The sequence below is a fragment of the Pinus tabuliformis genome, chromosome 2_1 (assembly GCF_031772625.1).
Source record: "Pinus tabuliformis cultivar Carrire ecotype Pingquan chromosome 2_1, CPIR1, whole genome shotgun sequence".
NCBI lineage: Eukaryota > Viridiplantae > Streptophyta > Pinopsida > Pinales > Pinaceae > Pinus > Pinus tabuliformis.
Genome location: NC_142299.1, coordinates 34,415,453 through 34,432,038, shown reverse-complemented (window position 1 = coordinate 34,432,038; position 16,586 = coordinate 34,415,453). Strand labels below are relative to the sequence as shown.

Below are 16,586 nucleotides of genomic sequence, written 5' to 3'. Positions count from 1 at the left end.
TTTTTAAAAAATTAACCATTTGTTTTGTTAAATTAACCATTTGTTTTGTTTCTTTTGTTTTTTTAGATATTTAAAAAAATATATATATAAAAAAAAAATGCAAAACATTAAATAAAAACCACCGAGAATGTGACTGAGACAATTTTCTTTTGTTGCAGGCTGATCGGCCATGGTGGTCCTTTGGCTGGGCTGCAAGAACTGGCATCCAATGTTCGCATTACATGGGCGAGGGCTGCAACGTCCACGTTGAATAATGCCCTTCCTCCTCTTCCGCCAGCCCAAGGTAAACCGAGAGGAAAACGTGCAGCAACGGAGTCAAATATTTCTGGATCCAGTGTTGCTGCTGAACCCCTTAAACGACGTGCAGTGTTATCAGATGTGTCCAATATCTGTAAGGAAGCGGCCGCGGTTGATTGCTTGAAAAAAACCAAAGGCAGTTAAGGTTGTATCTCAGAATGCCAATGCCAAGGGAAGAGGCCGAGGAATTCCTCGGAATAACAAGAAGATTACTCAAGAGGCAGAGATTAAAAAAAAGACCTCACCAGCTATTTGTAATGTTGACGATGCATCTGCTGGTAATGCAATCGGGGATGATAAGCAAAACAATAATGTGAACACTCTAAAAGAAGTACAGGACAATCCTAAAGAACTTAATCCAATTGCTGAGCAAATTTCAGTACACCCCCATTGCAAACAGTCAGTGGAAAAACCGAATGAGAAAGAGATTGTGGTAAGTGATAATAAAGCAGCAGTTGCTTCTCTGAAGCAGCAATCAACATTGCAGTCTCTACGTATACCAAAACAACCCAAATCTTCTTTGAAGCAAGGTAATCCTGTTCCTCTGGCAAGGCTTCATGAAGATGTGGGACGGTCTAGCTGTTCGGATTTCATTGACATTGATTCGGAATTCCAAGCTTCAGTTCTTGGAAGGATGCAGTGACTTCAAACGTGGTGGCCGGCGGTTCATTGTCGAAGTGTTTCGTATGCAAATACACTTTAACGTCCATGCACATCATGCACGATATTGGGAATGTCGCCCTCCATCCTTGTTTATGTTGGTCATTGATTTGGCCATTATTCCTTCCCTCATTCAAAGCCGCCCCGGCCCCCCACCGGAAGAAAAGGTAAACATATTTTAAACATTATCTTGAAGAGCAAAAGAGATGCGCTGCTTGAAGAGATACAAGATCCGCTTGAAGAGATAAAAGATCTTTTACATTTTTAAGGCGATTTTGGAGGTGAAAAGATGAGTGTTCCGGCGTTTCCGATGGTGATAGTAGATGCTGTGGACGTGGAGGCAATGCAGCTGCCCGTGCACCTTGATGATTATCCTAGTAGGAGGCGATTGATGATTATCCTGGAGATCGCGAGCGGTGGGAGATTGCCCTCCATATCTGGGTTGACAAGGAATATATCTACATCATTCCTGCCGGCGGTTACGGTTGTGAAACATTTTGCCTACAAGTCTAGTTGTAATCGCAGCAAGAATCGGTCGATCTGGAAGAGTTTCTGGAAGAACAACAATGGTCGGCGGCATTCCAGGACGACATTTCGATCCCCTTCGACGATTTCATAAACGATTATGCACCAGCTTTTGTTGATGAAATAATCCGCAGATCTCCAATGGCGGATCTGCAACAGCAAATATTGCCATTAAGATTCAAAATCTTCCTAGATCTGGCGGAGATCTCGCCTGTCATGGCAATGGGAAGGATTTGTTTGGTTGTTTTGTTGGCATTAGCACTGTGTTTGAATGTTTCACTGGCGTCGAAGAAGATGAAGGTCTGCGACAAGGGATGGGAATGCAAGGGGACTTATTGCTGCAACCAGACTATATCGGAAATTTTCACAGTGGACAATTTCGAAGAACTCTTCTCCAAGAGGAATACCCCAGTGGCTCATGCGGTGGGTTTCTGGGATTACTATTCCTTCATCAACGCAGCTGCACAGTTCGAGGGCATAGGATTTGGTACTACTGGAGGACAGCTGATGCAGCAGAAGGAGCTTGCAACCTTCCTTAGCAATGTTGCAGCTGAAACTTCATGTGGTTACAATGTTGCTACTGGTGGTCCAACTGCTTGGGGTTTGTGCTACAAAGAAGAAATGAGTCCGGACCAGCTATACTGTGATCAAAATTTGCTATACCCTTGCGCTCCAGGAGCCAGTTACCATGGACGTGGTGCCCTGCCTATTTAATGGAACTTTAACTACGGACCGATTGGTGAAGCACTGAAACTTGATTTGCTTACTAATCCAGATATGGTGTCAAACAATGCCACGATAGGATTTTTAACTGCAATGTGGAGGTGGATGAATCCCATCAAGCCAAAACAGCCCTCTGCTCATGATGTGTTTGTGGGTAACTGGAAACCAACCAAAAATGACGCTGAATCATATAGGCTCCCTGGTTTTGGAATGGTCATCAATGTTCTAAATGGGGGTTTAGAATGTGGGAAAGGGGATATTGATGCAATGAACAACAGGATTTCACATTACCTGTATTTCCTTGATTTGCTGGGCGTTGGACGAGAACAAGCCGGTGATAATCTTGATTGTGGCCAGCAAGTTCCTCTTAACCCTGTTATAACTTCTACCACCTCTCGTTAGCTGGCAGTCTGTAGTTTTATCTATCCAAGGCCATCCTTGATCCAATTGATAGTAGGGTGATCGTGATAAGGTTTGTTGCCGGTTTATCACTCTACGGTTTCGCCTTTCACGGTCTAAAACCATCATTCGTCAGTCTATTTCAGGTTTGAATTGCCCACGGTTTGTTTTTAATCAGTTTTCATTTTTTTTATTTACAACTAAAACGAATAAAAAAATCAACATACATAATAAATTAAAAACCATTGTTTTTAATTTGTTATAAAAATAAAAAATATTTTGTGTGTTGTTATGTAAATAAAAATAAAAAAATAATTTGTGTGTGGATTAGAATTAAAAAAATAAGAAAAAATAAATAAACATTTCCTTTTTATTTATTTAATATTTTGTATAATAAGAAAAATCAAAGCAACAAAATAATTTAAAAAAAAAAGAGAGGATTTCTTTATTTTTATTTTTAACTTAAAAAAAAAAAAATAATAACTTTTTAGTGATAGTTTTTTTTCATTATTAGGTTTTATAAATTTTTGTTGATAGCAAAAAAAAACATTTCAACTTAAATAATAAATTAAAAAACATTTTATGTTGTTTTAAAAAATAAAAAACAAAAAAATCAAAACAACACAAAATAGTTTTTTTATTTTTATTAAAAAAACTAACTTTTAGAAATTTTCTTTAGTAGGATTTGATAAATAAAATTGTGTTGATTTTTAAATATTTCAACTTAAATAATAAATTAAAACACTTATGTTTTTAATTTATTGTTTAAAGAAAAATCTAAAAAATAAATAAAATCAACATACAACAAATTATGTTTTCATTACAAAAAAAAAAAAAAGAGATAAAAAAATAAAAAAAATAAAAAAAAAATCACAAAATTCACACAGCTTTGCAAATAAACAAAGGATACTTGGAAACACATTTCGAAAATCGATTGGAGGATTCTCAAGACGATAATTTTTCTGATAGCTTTTAGTCGGCATCACATCTTTCTGTTGTATGCTTTATGATGCACTAATATGCAGGACAGAATTGCCAAGCACATGAGTTATCTGACACAAACAGGGAGTATTATTTTTCATGGTTGTTTTTAAAATGGATTGAAATTGATATCATGAATTGAGTCACTTGCAACACTTTGATTTTTCTTAAATCTGTTTTATTTGGTTAGAAATTTTTGCGTAAGAATCATGAAGGAAATGCGCAATTCTTCTTGAACAAACTTATGTTGTCTTTCTGCCAAGTTTTTTTACAGGTTACAGGATGACAAAGTGATCATTAAGGAGACTTCATTGTGACGACAATTAGTCTTCCAACGACTAAATTCATGAAAAATTCTGAAGACAAATCCATCTCCACAACCACTACTTTCCACCTCCCTTTCTGAAAACAATTTTGAATTCCACCAATCGTACATCCATAAGGCGTGACACTTCCATATCCATTTTTCACAGCAAGATTTCATATTCATACATCATGCATTTCCTTACATCCATACATTTTCTTTGTCATTACCATTCCCCTTCATTTCCGCCAATAAAACCCTGCTTGAGTCAAAGTCCTAGAGTCTATGTATCATTGAAAAAACACCTAGAGGCTTGCATGCCTTAATGGCAAGTACTCTTGCCAATGAACAATGGGAGTACATTAATATCCCTTGTTCGTTGGATCTTGTAGGTGACTCGACCATGACAAATTTATTCGTACCTACCAAGATGTGTTAGGCATCCTGACTCCCATTGGAATCAATGGTGGGAGCTCTTGTGTTGGTTAGGGGCATTCATTAACGGCCACTAAGTCAACAACTTCTTGCTATGTTCGACATCGACACATTTAATCACATAGTAAGATTTGTGCCATCGAGCGTTGAAGACTTGAAGACCCATATTTTGTAGCAGATGAAGCCAATTTCCATTCATTGTATTTCCATTCATTGTATACATTGTATTTCACTTGAGGACAAGTCAATAAATAAGGCTGGGAGGGAAATGTAACTTCTATATTTTGTATACCTTCCAAGCCTTATATATCTTCAACCATATTCAGTAGACTCATCAGATTCATCATCCAGCAGCAGATACAACTTTCAACCATGTTCAGCAGACTCCTCAGATTCATCATCTAGTAGCAGAGGGTCCAACAGTTGATACGATAATACAGATCCATCTTTCATCCACAACTTGAAGAAGAAGCTTCAGATCAGAATTGTGGCAGCTGAACATGCATGATTCATCCACTTCCTTAGGTAAGTAAGGTATGATGTTTTCTAACCTTTAATCTTGAAATTCTTTTTAGATGCTAAAATGATGATATTTGGAAAATATTCCACTATTTCACTATTTCCTTTCTCATTTAAAATTGCCAAAAACCATCAGTTGGGGAGGGGGGAATTTCACACTTCATTCTTTTTCCTCATTCATATTACATCTTAACCCACATAGTCTTCCCACAATAAAAACTACTACAAAATGATGAGCATATGATTGATCTCAACACAGTAAATAATGATTGTAAACACAAGAACCAATCATTAAAAAGAGATCTCAACAAAGTAAATAATGATTGTAAACACAAGAACCAATCATTAAAAAGAGATCAAAGTAAATAATGATTGTAACACAAGAACCAATCATTAAGAAGAGATCAAAGTAAATAATGATTGTAACACAAGAACCAATCATTAAAATATGTCAATGCTTTGCAAACAAATAAAAGTTATCCAAAGATGTGCAAAGTTAAAAAGAAGTCCATGATTGAAAGATGTTTGTTACACAAGAACCAAACATCTTGTAAAAGGAAGCTCATTTAAGAATCAAATCAAATAAGTCATTGTAGTAGCTTGCATGAGGACATGCAAGAACTTCAGTTGGGGAGTATGTTGGGCTCCAAAAATGGCACTCATTACCATACATTTTTCACCTATGCTTCCATCATTTCGCTCACTATTCATCACCTTGTCACTCCATTTTTCCTACTATTCACCATTAATGGGTCTCATTCATATTTTCCAAATATTGTTTATTTTTAAGCATTTTTGAGAGAAATTCTTGATTAAATATTAGAAAATAATATATTTTACTTTATATATGGAAAGTGGGTTGTTTTGGTGACATGTGTAGGTTCCAAGGAAGCTTCCAAGACACCTTTATGTGGCCTTGAAGGATCAAATTCGAATTTCAAAAGATAAGCTTCATGGAGGAGATCATGGAGGATAGGGTTATGTGTCATCATTGGTTGAGAAATATGTGGGTCAAAGGAGAGAATAGTGGGTCTACATTTATGAGGTTGTTATCTTAGTTTTTGTATAAATAGGAGCACCTCCTCCATTCCAAAGGGGAGGACTCTTAGAGCATTGTATCCAACTTATGATGGCATAGAATAAAGCTTCATTTTGCATATATTTCCATTATGTAGTTTTATTTCCATTATGTAGTTTTTAGATATGTTTTCTTAATGTAGTATATGGAATAATTTGTCTTGTTCTTAGGAGAATTGAGCTCACTCTAAAAGGATGAGAGAAACATGTTATTTCATATTAGATCTTATTTCATTTAGTTGCTTAGATGTTTGAGAATTTGTTTGTAGTTGATGAATGAGTTTTAAATTAAAATCTTATCAGCATGTGAGAGAACAACCAAGGGTCTAAGTTAGACTCTCTCTCTATTTGATTTGCATGATAATTAAAATTCATTCTTTTCCTTTTATGTTTCAAGTATCATATGAGGAGATACCAAGAGTCTAAGTTAGGCTCTCTCTCCAATGATTTATATGGTAATTGAAATTCATTCTTTTATGCTTTTAAGTTTTAAGTTATTTCATTTCTTATGTTTATGAATGAATCTTAGTTTAGTTTGGATTAGTATATGAGAGGACAATCAAGAGACTAAGTTAGTCTTTCTCTCTCTACTTGAATCTAAACAATAACTAAGTTCATTCTCTTGTCTCTATTTCAAGTTTTGGTTTTATGAATGATTTCTCTATGATACTGTAGGGAAGGACAACCAGGACCTCCTTAGTTAGGAGCCTCTTCCCTTGCATATTGTATTGAATCTTAAATAATTTAGTTAGAATAGGTTAGTTGCCTACTCCTGCATATATTGTGCTGGCATCATCACAAGCTTACGAGTTTCCCTGGTCGATAATTTATGCAGCAATTTAAGTCCAATAAATTGCCCAACAGGGTGTAATGTGCAATAATGGACAAATGGCAATCTGCAAGGTGGAGGATCATGGAATCTTCCAGAAACTTCTCCTGTGACACTTGCCTCTCTGCATTCACCCAGGGATGAGTAAGAGATCATCAATCTCCAAGTGGAATCAAGAACTATCAGAGAGAGGACACTAATCAAATCTCAAAAGCTGATTCACCCCCCTTGCAAACATCTATATATGGATCCCTCATCCCAGAGATCCAGAGGCTGGAATTTTGTATCTTGTAAGGAAGTGCTGCTGGTTTCTTGGTGCAACATCATAGTGTTGGGTGATCTAAGCTTTTCATGAGGTGAAGAAGGCCTTTCTTGTTGAGAGGATGATGTTGGGTCCAGAACAATTGGTTGTAATCCTCTTTGCTATTCTTGATTATTAATAAAGCTATTCAAGTTTTCCTCCACATTCTTGTATGATTGATGATATATGCATTTGTGTGGTCAATATATATCTGGTCCTATATTGTTTATGATAATAGATCTATGCTCTTGGATAGCGTTATTCTACTTTGATTCTACAGGTGCTCTTTGAAGCTGGGTAGACAAGGAAGCTAGCGGCAATGATCTATCAGAAGGGAGAGGAATCAAGCAAGGAACTAAGCGCAAGACAGAGGTTGGTCTCCTTTATTCCCCTCTTATCTATTTCTCATAAAGGAAAGCAAAAGTGGTTTTAGTTTGTTTGTTTCCAAGGTAGCTACTAGCCTTAGTGGGACTAGAAGCTCTGCATAGACACTAGACTTCCCGATAACAGGTAGGAAATGAAGATCCAGACCTGTTTTGGTTCGTGACAAAATCCTATGGGAAGTGCAGAGAGTTGCAAGTGATAACATAAAGAAAACAACGTTGGTCAGTGCTCTACAGGATATCACGTTGACCTTGTATATTAAGCATTCTAATGAAAATCTGAATGCAACGATCACGGATATCCAAATTGCGCTGAACAAAGAATTTAGCAGGCCGAAGTCAGAGGCATAGTCGATCATTAGGTTCAAGGAGATCACAATGCTACTAGGCGAGACTCCTTGGGAGTTGGATTAGAGACTAAAGTGCACAATTTGCGAAGCCAATATGACTTTGATGGATGGACAACACCGCAAAGGGTTTGTAGCATCACTAACAATGCATTTGAGGAACGCGCTGTCACAATAGAGGTTATTGACTTAAGAAAAGGCCTTGGTGATCGTGATGAGATTGCATGAGACCCCGATACTGGATCCTAACCTAGGAGTTCAGCAAATCCATGCATAGTTGAAAAACTTATGCCTTGAGATGCAGAGTCTGAAACAGGACAAGACAGCTCGCCCGTAAGTGCGCAAAGAAGTATGGTGCGTAAAGTGCAAGGGTCAGGGACATGACAAGGACCATTACCTGGTGTTTGTGAATTAGCTCATGGGAGGAGGGCCAATGCCGTTAAGACTAGAGGCACAAGCAAGACCTAGCGTGGCGCTTGCTTTATGGTGCATGATTTTTCATATAGGAGGAAAGCATATTATGGACAATTGTCATCTGTTCCAAATGTACACGCAAAATTCGCAATAGCTGTTCTGTAATTTCTGTAGATCAGTGGGACATGATGAGCATACCTGTAGAAGCTATAAGCTAATGATGGATAGGACTCCCACCTACAGAGTTTAGACCAAAACAAGATCCCTTGACCAGAACGCAGGAATGGCGTGAATTGGATTTCAGGGGCACGGACAAGGATGAGGTGGAGGAGGACCTGGAAGAGGTCACAGACAGCTGATTTGTTATAGTTGTGGGGGGCTAGGACATTATGCCCGTGATTATATGAATCCAACGCATCCATCATGTCTATATTGTACGTTGTTTGATCATGAGATGGAGGATTGTCCCACACTAATAGCTAGGTTGCGCAACAAGGGAGCGCTCCAACCTGCCCCAAATTAGACCTTGTAGATGATGAGGTCTGAGCAGGCGAGGAAGACCCCAATGTGAACATTGTGATCCGAAGTGGAATTACAACAGGGGATGATAAAGGCAAGCAACTTGAAGATAGTACTTGGGTTCGTAAGGCTCCGATGAAAGAGCCAGAGTTTGAATTGGAGCACGCTAAGGAAACCTTTATGGAAGCTAGGAAGAGCTTCGTTGATGCCTCCACTTCAGGAAGCAAAGACATAATAGAGCCAGAAATGGACCCATCAATGCTCACGACGTTTCTATAAACATGCATGAAGCTACTGTGCGATAGTAAGGCTGTAAAGGGATTGCAGGAACTCATTAATAGATGTGCAGGGACCGCGCTAGCAGAACCGCGAGTAGTCTAGAAGATTGGAAAGCGTGCGATGAGGACGAGAAGAGAAATTAGGTTGACCACGCAGATTGGAGAATATGAGATGGACCAGTGATTCTAGACCTAGGATCGGATGCGAACGTTCTGCCGAAGCAGACATGGGAGCGCATGGGAAGGCCTATGTTACAATGGTCTCCTATCCAGCTGTGAATGGCGAACCAGCAAAAGATCATACCCATGGGAAGATTGAAGGGAATCACCATGGATATTGAAGGGGAAAGTGCGCTAGCAGACTTTGAAGTGATAGATATTGTTGATGATAACAATCCCTACCCTGTGCACTTAGTAATTGATTGGGCCACTGAGATGAATGGGGTGATAAACCTGAAGAAGTGCAAAATGATTTTTGAGAAAAAGTCTCTTACGTAGTTGTATTTTTGGACCCTGTTGAGGGATCACGCTACATGGAGCCGGTGCACAACTATGAAAGAGATGACAACTTAGACTGCATCTACAAGATAACTGCGCGAGAGCAAGACTGGGTAAATCCCACCACGGATGGATGAATCTCATGGGAGCGTGAAAGCTCCTCTACATCAGATTTGGACGATGAAATAGAGCGATGGTAGAACCGGTTACATGAGGTAACCATGTTGAACTGTAACATGATGATGAGATAATTATGCTGCATATCGACAGAGGTAAGGGATCTACCTCCTTATGATGGGTTATGTGAGGTAGATGCTTTCTTGAACAGATTTGAAAGAGAGGTGCCAGAACAACAATGTTTCGAGGCTTTGAAATGGGTACTACGCACTACACTCGCGAGGTGGTGGGGCACGCACCAAGGAAGCTTTGAGGACTGGTCCGAATGAAGGAGAATGATGCACATGAATTTTGGGAAGCCTCAGATGTGATTAACAGACAAGAATGCCATATGGAACGGTCCGCGCACACACCTGTCCAGGTGGGTACAGGCATATGTTAAACAACCTATGTGAATACACATGGACTTCGCGTTAGGGGACACAATCAATAAGCATGTATGGGCAAGGCAATTGCGTGAAAAACCCCTCCAGTTGGGACGAAGGAGTGTGGAAAAAATGAGTGTGTAGAAGGTTATCCATGTAGAATCCCTTAACGAAGTGCAAGAAGCACTGAAAAAGATATATGATGCGCAATAGAGTAATTGGTCCCCGTGCGTACCAACAATTCTATCGGCTTATAGGAAAACGTGCAAGAAACTTACGGGATAGATGCCTCCGAGGCTGGCCTATGGAGCAAACGCTATAGTCCCCATAGAGTATAATATGCCTAGTCCATGCATAGCAGTGTCGATAGATATGACGGAACGTGGAGCTTTGGAAGAAGGGATAGCAAAGTTGAACGAAGAAGAATGCTTGGGACCTGAAGAAGAAATCCGACAGGGTGATCTTAGGCTCCAAGAAATCATGAAAGAAAGAGTAAGGTTATGGGAAAAGCACTCTGGTAGAAAAAAAAGTCAAGAAGCTTGAGGAAGAAATAAATAAGGATTTTCTTGATAAGAAAATCAAGGTGATAAAATAGGGTGCACACGACTATGGTGACAAATTTGGGGACTACCGCTGGGAGTTGATCAGCTTGATGCCTTGGATTGGATCGTATATTACTAAAGGGATCACCCATGATGGCACGATGTAGATGGTGAAGTGCACGACGCAGACAGTAAAAACAAAAGGTGGATTTGTTCCAAGAAAAGTGATGGATGACTGGTTGGAACCCTATACAGGTGGCGCGGCCACCTGACTAGCTGTGGGAAGTACAGTCTTAGCGCTCCAGGTAGTTGAAAGGAGGCACGGGACTATAAAATACTCTGCCCGAGAGCTGCGTGATGTCGGGGCTGCGTGCAAGAGTAAAGTGTCACAAGGTTCGCGACCGCGCAAGGGGGGCTGCGCTGTCGCGTGGGTTGTCTGGAAAGTGACCATTGTAGTCACTATTCATGATGTAATGCTTGAATTGAGACCAAATGGAGCAGGTGGCAGGCATTTAAGATGAGCTTTATGGGAAATATTTGTGAAAATGTGCTGCCAAGAGAGCATTAATGGACTGGATTTGGGGGGAATGGTTGAATTCAAATTCAAAAGGTGCTATAAATTACAAAGGAATGCACTTGGTCATTTGCGAATTGAGCTGTCGTGCACTTCGAGTATTCCGAAATGAGACCTGTTTGTCCTGTGGAGAGCGTTGGTTGAGCACCTGATTGAACATTTGAGAGATTTCTAAACAAACAAGATGGCAGCGTTTGAAGAAGCCAGGCAAATCGCCAAGATGATCGCCAAAGAAGTCGCACAGGCCATGAGAATAGAGGATGCCTCCGAGGGCACCAGGATTGTTGTGGAAATCCCTAAATCACTGCACACACGGAGACCAAAGAAATATAAACAACCAACGATTCTGGTGCATGTGTCCCCTTGAAACCCGCTGCAAACCAGATTAACAATGGAGGAAAAAGGGAAAGCGGTTAGCCTGGAAACCGATGAAGAGGAAGAAGACCTTGAGGATCTCATAGTTGAAGAGGACGAGGGTGAGGGCATGGAGTAAGAAACCAAGGCTACACACCCTCCAACAAAGTTTCCCATGTATGTCCCCTTGTAGAAGGTGAAGGAAAAGGTGCCCAAGGACCTCAATGAGAGCAAGAGCTCTCTACAGACTTCGCTCCTCTTGGACGATATCATTTTTGAAGGAGCACACCTGGGACGAGTGTTGAATTTGAAGTTCGAAGATTGGGATCTTGTTGACCATGAGAAATTTCCTCACTTGGCAACTGAGCAACTCATGAAGCTGAAGCAGAACACCACGGTGGGAGTCATAGAGTTGGAGCCGTGTAAGTGGTTACGTGGAGTCGAAAATGCAAGGTTGTTGAACCTGCTCTAGGTACCGCATTACCATCGTGCCCTAGTGACTATCTTCATCATCAGGCAGCTGCTCTACTTGGTGCATGGTGGGTGTTTATGGTTGGAGGAGACCATCCCCATCACAGACCACCTAATCCATCGAATTACCCGTCTCTTGTGTAAAGGAGAGGACCCCACAGACATTTTGGAGGATAAGAGTAGTGATTTGTCCATCGCGGAGGCCATGAAAAAGAAATACAAGCTGGAGAAGAAAAAGAGGGGCTACACAATCTCCAGTATCAACAACAAAGCAGTTAGAGTTGTGACTCATATACTGGTAGGCAAGCTCATGTGGAAGTGCCGCGTAGATGAGGTGCCCACACCGGTGGTTGCACTTGTCGAGAAGTGCGCAGAAGGGGTCCAGTTTAACTGGTCTGAATTTTTGTGCAAGGAGTTCCTGGAAAATTGCCGTGAGGCATAGGAACAAGGGAAAACATTCCACTATGCATTGCTTCTGCCGTCCATAGTGCTGGTGGTTGGGGAATTGCCTAAAGACAGCCAGTTCCCCACAATTGCAAGGGATCTCCTGAAGGCCGCGAAGTATGCTTCACTGTGGGCCACTAAAGTTGCGAACCGGATCCACGACAATAAAATATTTTGGGTGTTCATGGAGATTAAAATCAGAATGGGGATTAACCGCAAGCTGCAGATATCACCCACTGTCTACAACAACCTACAAAGTTTCGTAGAGTTTAAAGTGGAATTTCATCACATCTACCTCAGGGCATGCATGGACCTTGCAAAGAAGTGGAACGAGTTACCATATATGGCCGTAGATGATGTGATCTTTGACGTACTGGAGGTGTCCCCACCGGAATGGCGTACCCCAGACATATCCATGGTGGAAAAGTCTACTGCGTAGAAGAAGAAGGAGGAGCCCAACTGCACATGGCACAGTTGGCAGAAAAGAGAAGGAAATAAGAAACAACAGCAAAGACACAGGACATTGCGTAGACAACAACATAACAAAAAAAGGTCGTAGCAGCAACACAAAAGGCAGTAGAGAAGGAGCACGAGGGCCAAAAGTCACCTTCTCCTGAATAGGAACAATAGAGGGAAACAGAGGTAGAGGAGGGTGACACGGACCCACAGACAGAGTCGACACGATTGAAGTGCCAACATCCAAGAGAGTGGCTGGGGCCACACAAGAAGGTAAAAGCATCTAAGCTGTCTATCGACCTGATCATCCTTACTGAGGGGGATCTGTATGATATAGGAGAGACGGTGCGCGATGTCACCACAGAGGCCCTTTAGAACTTTGCAGAGGAGAATCAAATTGTGTTGGGGTCCCTTTGAGTGTAGATTTAGGAGTTGCAGGTGTGCACTCCTCAGGCTGGTACTCTCTCGACTAGCCTTGCAGTAGGGACAACCATAGCCGAGGAAATGTTGTGTGCTTGTATGATCAACACAACAGTGCTGCCAGAAGGGGCACTTGTTACAGGAAATGAGGCCGACAATCCTATGGTCAGTACATTTAAAGGTATATGGATCAAAATCGGTGCGCCCCCGTGGGAGATGCTCTATGTTTTGCAGGATGGGATTACTGCAGAATTGCAGGCTAGGGAGAGCCATGCGTTGCAGGTGTTGAGTGAGGAGAAGATCAACATGGAGCAGTTGAGCTTGCAATGCGACAAGGTTGTGTCTCAGAATAGGTAGATGGTTAAGGTAATTGAAGAAGCCTACTAAATGGTCCCTGAGCTGACCATCCCAGCATAAGCTCCAGTAGAGGCGCACATCCAACGATTAGCAGTAGGAGTGTGCGAGGCGAGAGAAGAAATGGCCAAGGTTTAGTTGGAGCTGAACTTTTAGATAACAAATCTCTGTTTGAAGGTGCAACCTTCAAATCCTCCAAAGGTAAGGGAAAAACTCACCAATGCCATTACATTGGGGATGGAGGAGATCAACAATGCAGTGAGGGACTGCACCAGAATGTTGGAAGAATCATTTGAGGTCTTCACCAATCTGTAGGAGGACTCGAACATACAATGCTTGGAAACAGAGGTGCATGAGCTACAACAACAATATGACAATGTCAAAGGGACCACATAGACGGTGGCCCTCACATAGAGTCTTGCGCGAATGTAATAGGTGAAAGTGCTTAAGGAGCAAGTAGATGCAGCGTGACATAGAGAAGAGGTTTTGAAGGTGCGTGTTCAGCCTTGAATCGACGAGGCCTTCGTAATCATTGCAACAATTGAAGGCAAGCTCACCCAAATGTAGGGGACATAGGAACAGATACAGGGGAGTAGTTCCGACACCACAGTTTCGAAACAACGCGTACAAGAGATACAGTAGGCAGCCACTTAGTGTGCTGCCAACTTTGCAGACATCTGAGTAGAGTTGGGAGGTCTCCGCGTGAATATCTCTGAACTGACAGAGTGACTCAAGGGCGAGTCATGATGTTTCTGTTGGGGGCCTATTGGGCGTGGGATCCCCCCAAGGCAAGTTTTGGGGCTTAAAGTCCAAGTTTTGACTAAGTCTGATGTAAAGACTCTGCGATTTGTGGGTGCGGAGCGTGAAGATGGTAAATGAGTCAGAGGGTTGTCCGCCCTTATTTTTGTAATGTAATGTTGGTTTTGAGAGATCTACCCATGGTCTGCGGACTATGGGATTGTATAAATAGAGCAAGGCTCTAAGTGTAAAGAGAGATCTAAGGAGACAAAAGGAAATCAATACATGAAGCATTGAGTCGAAGTGTAGAGTCATGTCTTTGGGTCGTAGAGTAGGAGAAGGCTCTGCAGCCGAGTGCACAGAGGCCTAGTAGTCCGCAACTGAGTGCATGGACCCCTGTAGCTGAGTGCGCATGGCAGGACAAGTCTGTAAACATTGGAAGCATTAATAAAGAGGAGTTTTACCATATTTTTGTGTATCTTTTCTTGTTTTATGAATTGAGGTATATTGGGTATGAATTGTAAGTTTACTGTTTATTTACTATGCGAACTTATATGAATGTGCTGAATAAGTAAATCTAATAGAATGTATCTATTTATGTGAAGATAACTAATTGTTATAAGAAGATAAGTAAGATCCATGGTGTGACTTGGGGAAATAGTGCAAATCGCTGCCTTAGTAGCGCAAAAGCCCCAAAACCCCTAGTTAGGGCTACGCGAAGGCAAATATAATAGGGTGTGAAGGCCTCACAGGTTAGGGAAGTGCACGAAGTAACCTATGTGAAGGTATTCATAGTTGGATTAAATCAACCCCTCACACATCTCAACGGTGCATAAACTTGGTTACAGCATCCCCCCATACTGCTTCAGGTGAGACCTCAGTCCGTGCTCCACAGACTGTTGTCGAAAGGGCCAGTAGTACAAGGATTTATTTGGCTAATTAACTTTGAACTTAGGTTAGGCCCCAACAAGCCAACAAGCTCCCTCTTGAACTCGACTCCCTCTAAGTCTCTGGAACCTGGACATTCTTCTTGGGAAGGTGTACCTTCTCTTCTAAAGCTTGCACCCCCACTTATTCCTACTTCTTTGGAACCTGCATGTTGGGTGTGGAGCCTGATCATCTTCTGTATTCAAAATATCACCACATTGGACCTCAGTTTGTAATGGGGCAACAACACTGCCCATAAAATATTCGCTGCAGGGGGGTCTGGGGGGGGCGGCTAAAAATAGATGTAAAATTTCCTTGTAAAATGTTGTAATTTCATAGTCAATCTAGGCCGTTCATTAGGAAGAGATTTGATGGTAGAAGTTATGTTTAATTTAGGGTTTTTTTTCCTTAGAAGACAACCCCTTGCTATATATGAGGGAATTGTATTAGGTCTATGTAGATCTGTATTCTGAGTGAGGAAGAGAGAGGAGATTAAGAGTGAAGAAGGAATTACAATGTATCTGCTGTAGGTTGTATCTCTTTAGTTTGCTGGATAATATAAAAGGAAGGACTGGTTGTTTCTCCATGTACGTAGCCCAAACTGTGTGAACCACATATATCTGTGTCTCTCTTGTTTTATGTGTTTTCTGTGTTTATATTTCTGCAATATTTTATGTGTTCCATTGCTTTGTGTTCCATTTTATGTGTTCCGTTGCTCCTGCTTCTATGGAACCTATACCTGCTCCACTTTCTTCTTTCCATGATCCACATTCTTTCCTGTCAATTTGTAGAGACAATTCTCTCTAAATCTGAGTACAATTCCATCAGAACTAGAGCCTTTGGGAGTGAGTCTTGCCTTCCCATCCTAGAACAAGACCACAAACCCCTTCCTCTTGATCATCGAGACAAAAATAACACTATATCTGAGTCCTGGTACAAACAATACATCCTGGACCCACATTACACATTCAGTCTCCATCATGAATAAAAAAACACCTAATCCTCAGATCTCCAACTGAATCTTGTCACCCAACACCATGTGCAACTTCGAGTCCCATTCAGCTAGAGCCTCAAAAACCTCTTGTGACCCTGTCATATGCTTCATTGCACTAGTGTCCATGTACCATCCATCGTCATCAATAGTACCCTACGAGAAATAAGAGATCATGGAAAAGTCCTCCTCTTCCGATATCCTAGTGAGATCATCTATTTCAACAAAAGTGATAACATCGACAACCTGCTTTCCTTTCCTCTTCTCATCATCTCCCTTCTTAT

The 16,586-nt window shown here is 41.1% G+C and overlaps 1 pseudogene; it reads left to right on the top strand.

The window, feature by feature from the left end:
• Positions 1-1,624: 1,624 nt before the first annotated feature.
• Positions 1,625-2,622, top strand: LOC149198646 (chitinase-like protein 1 pseudogene; annotated as a pseudogene).
• Positions 2,623-16,586: the final 13,964 nt, after the last annotated feature.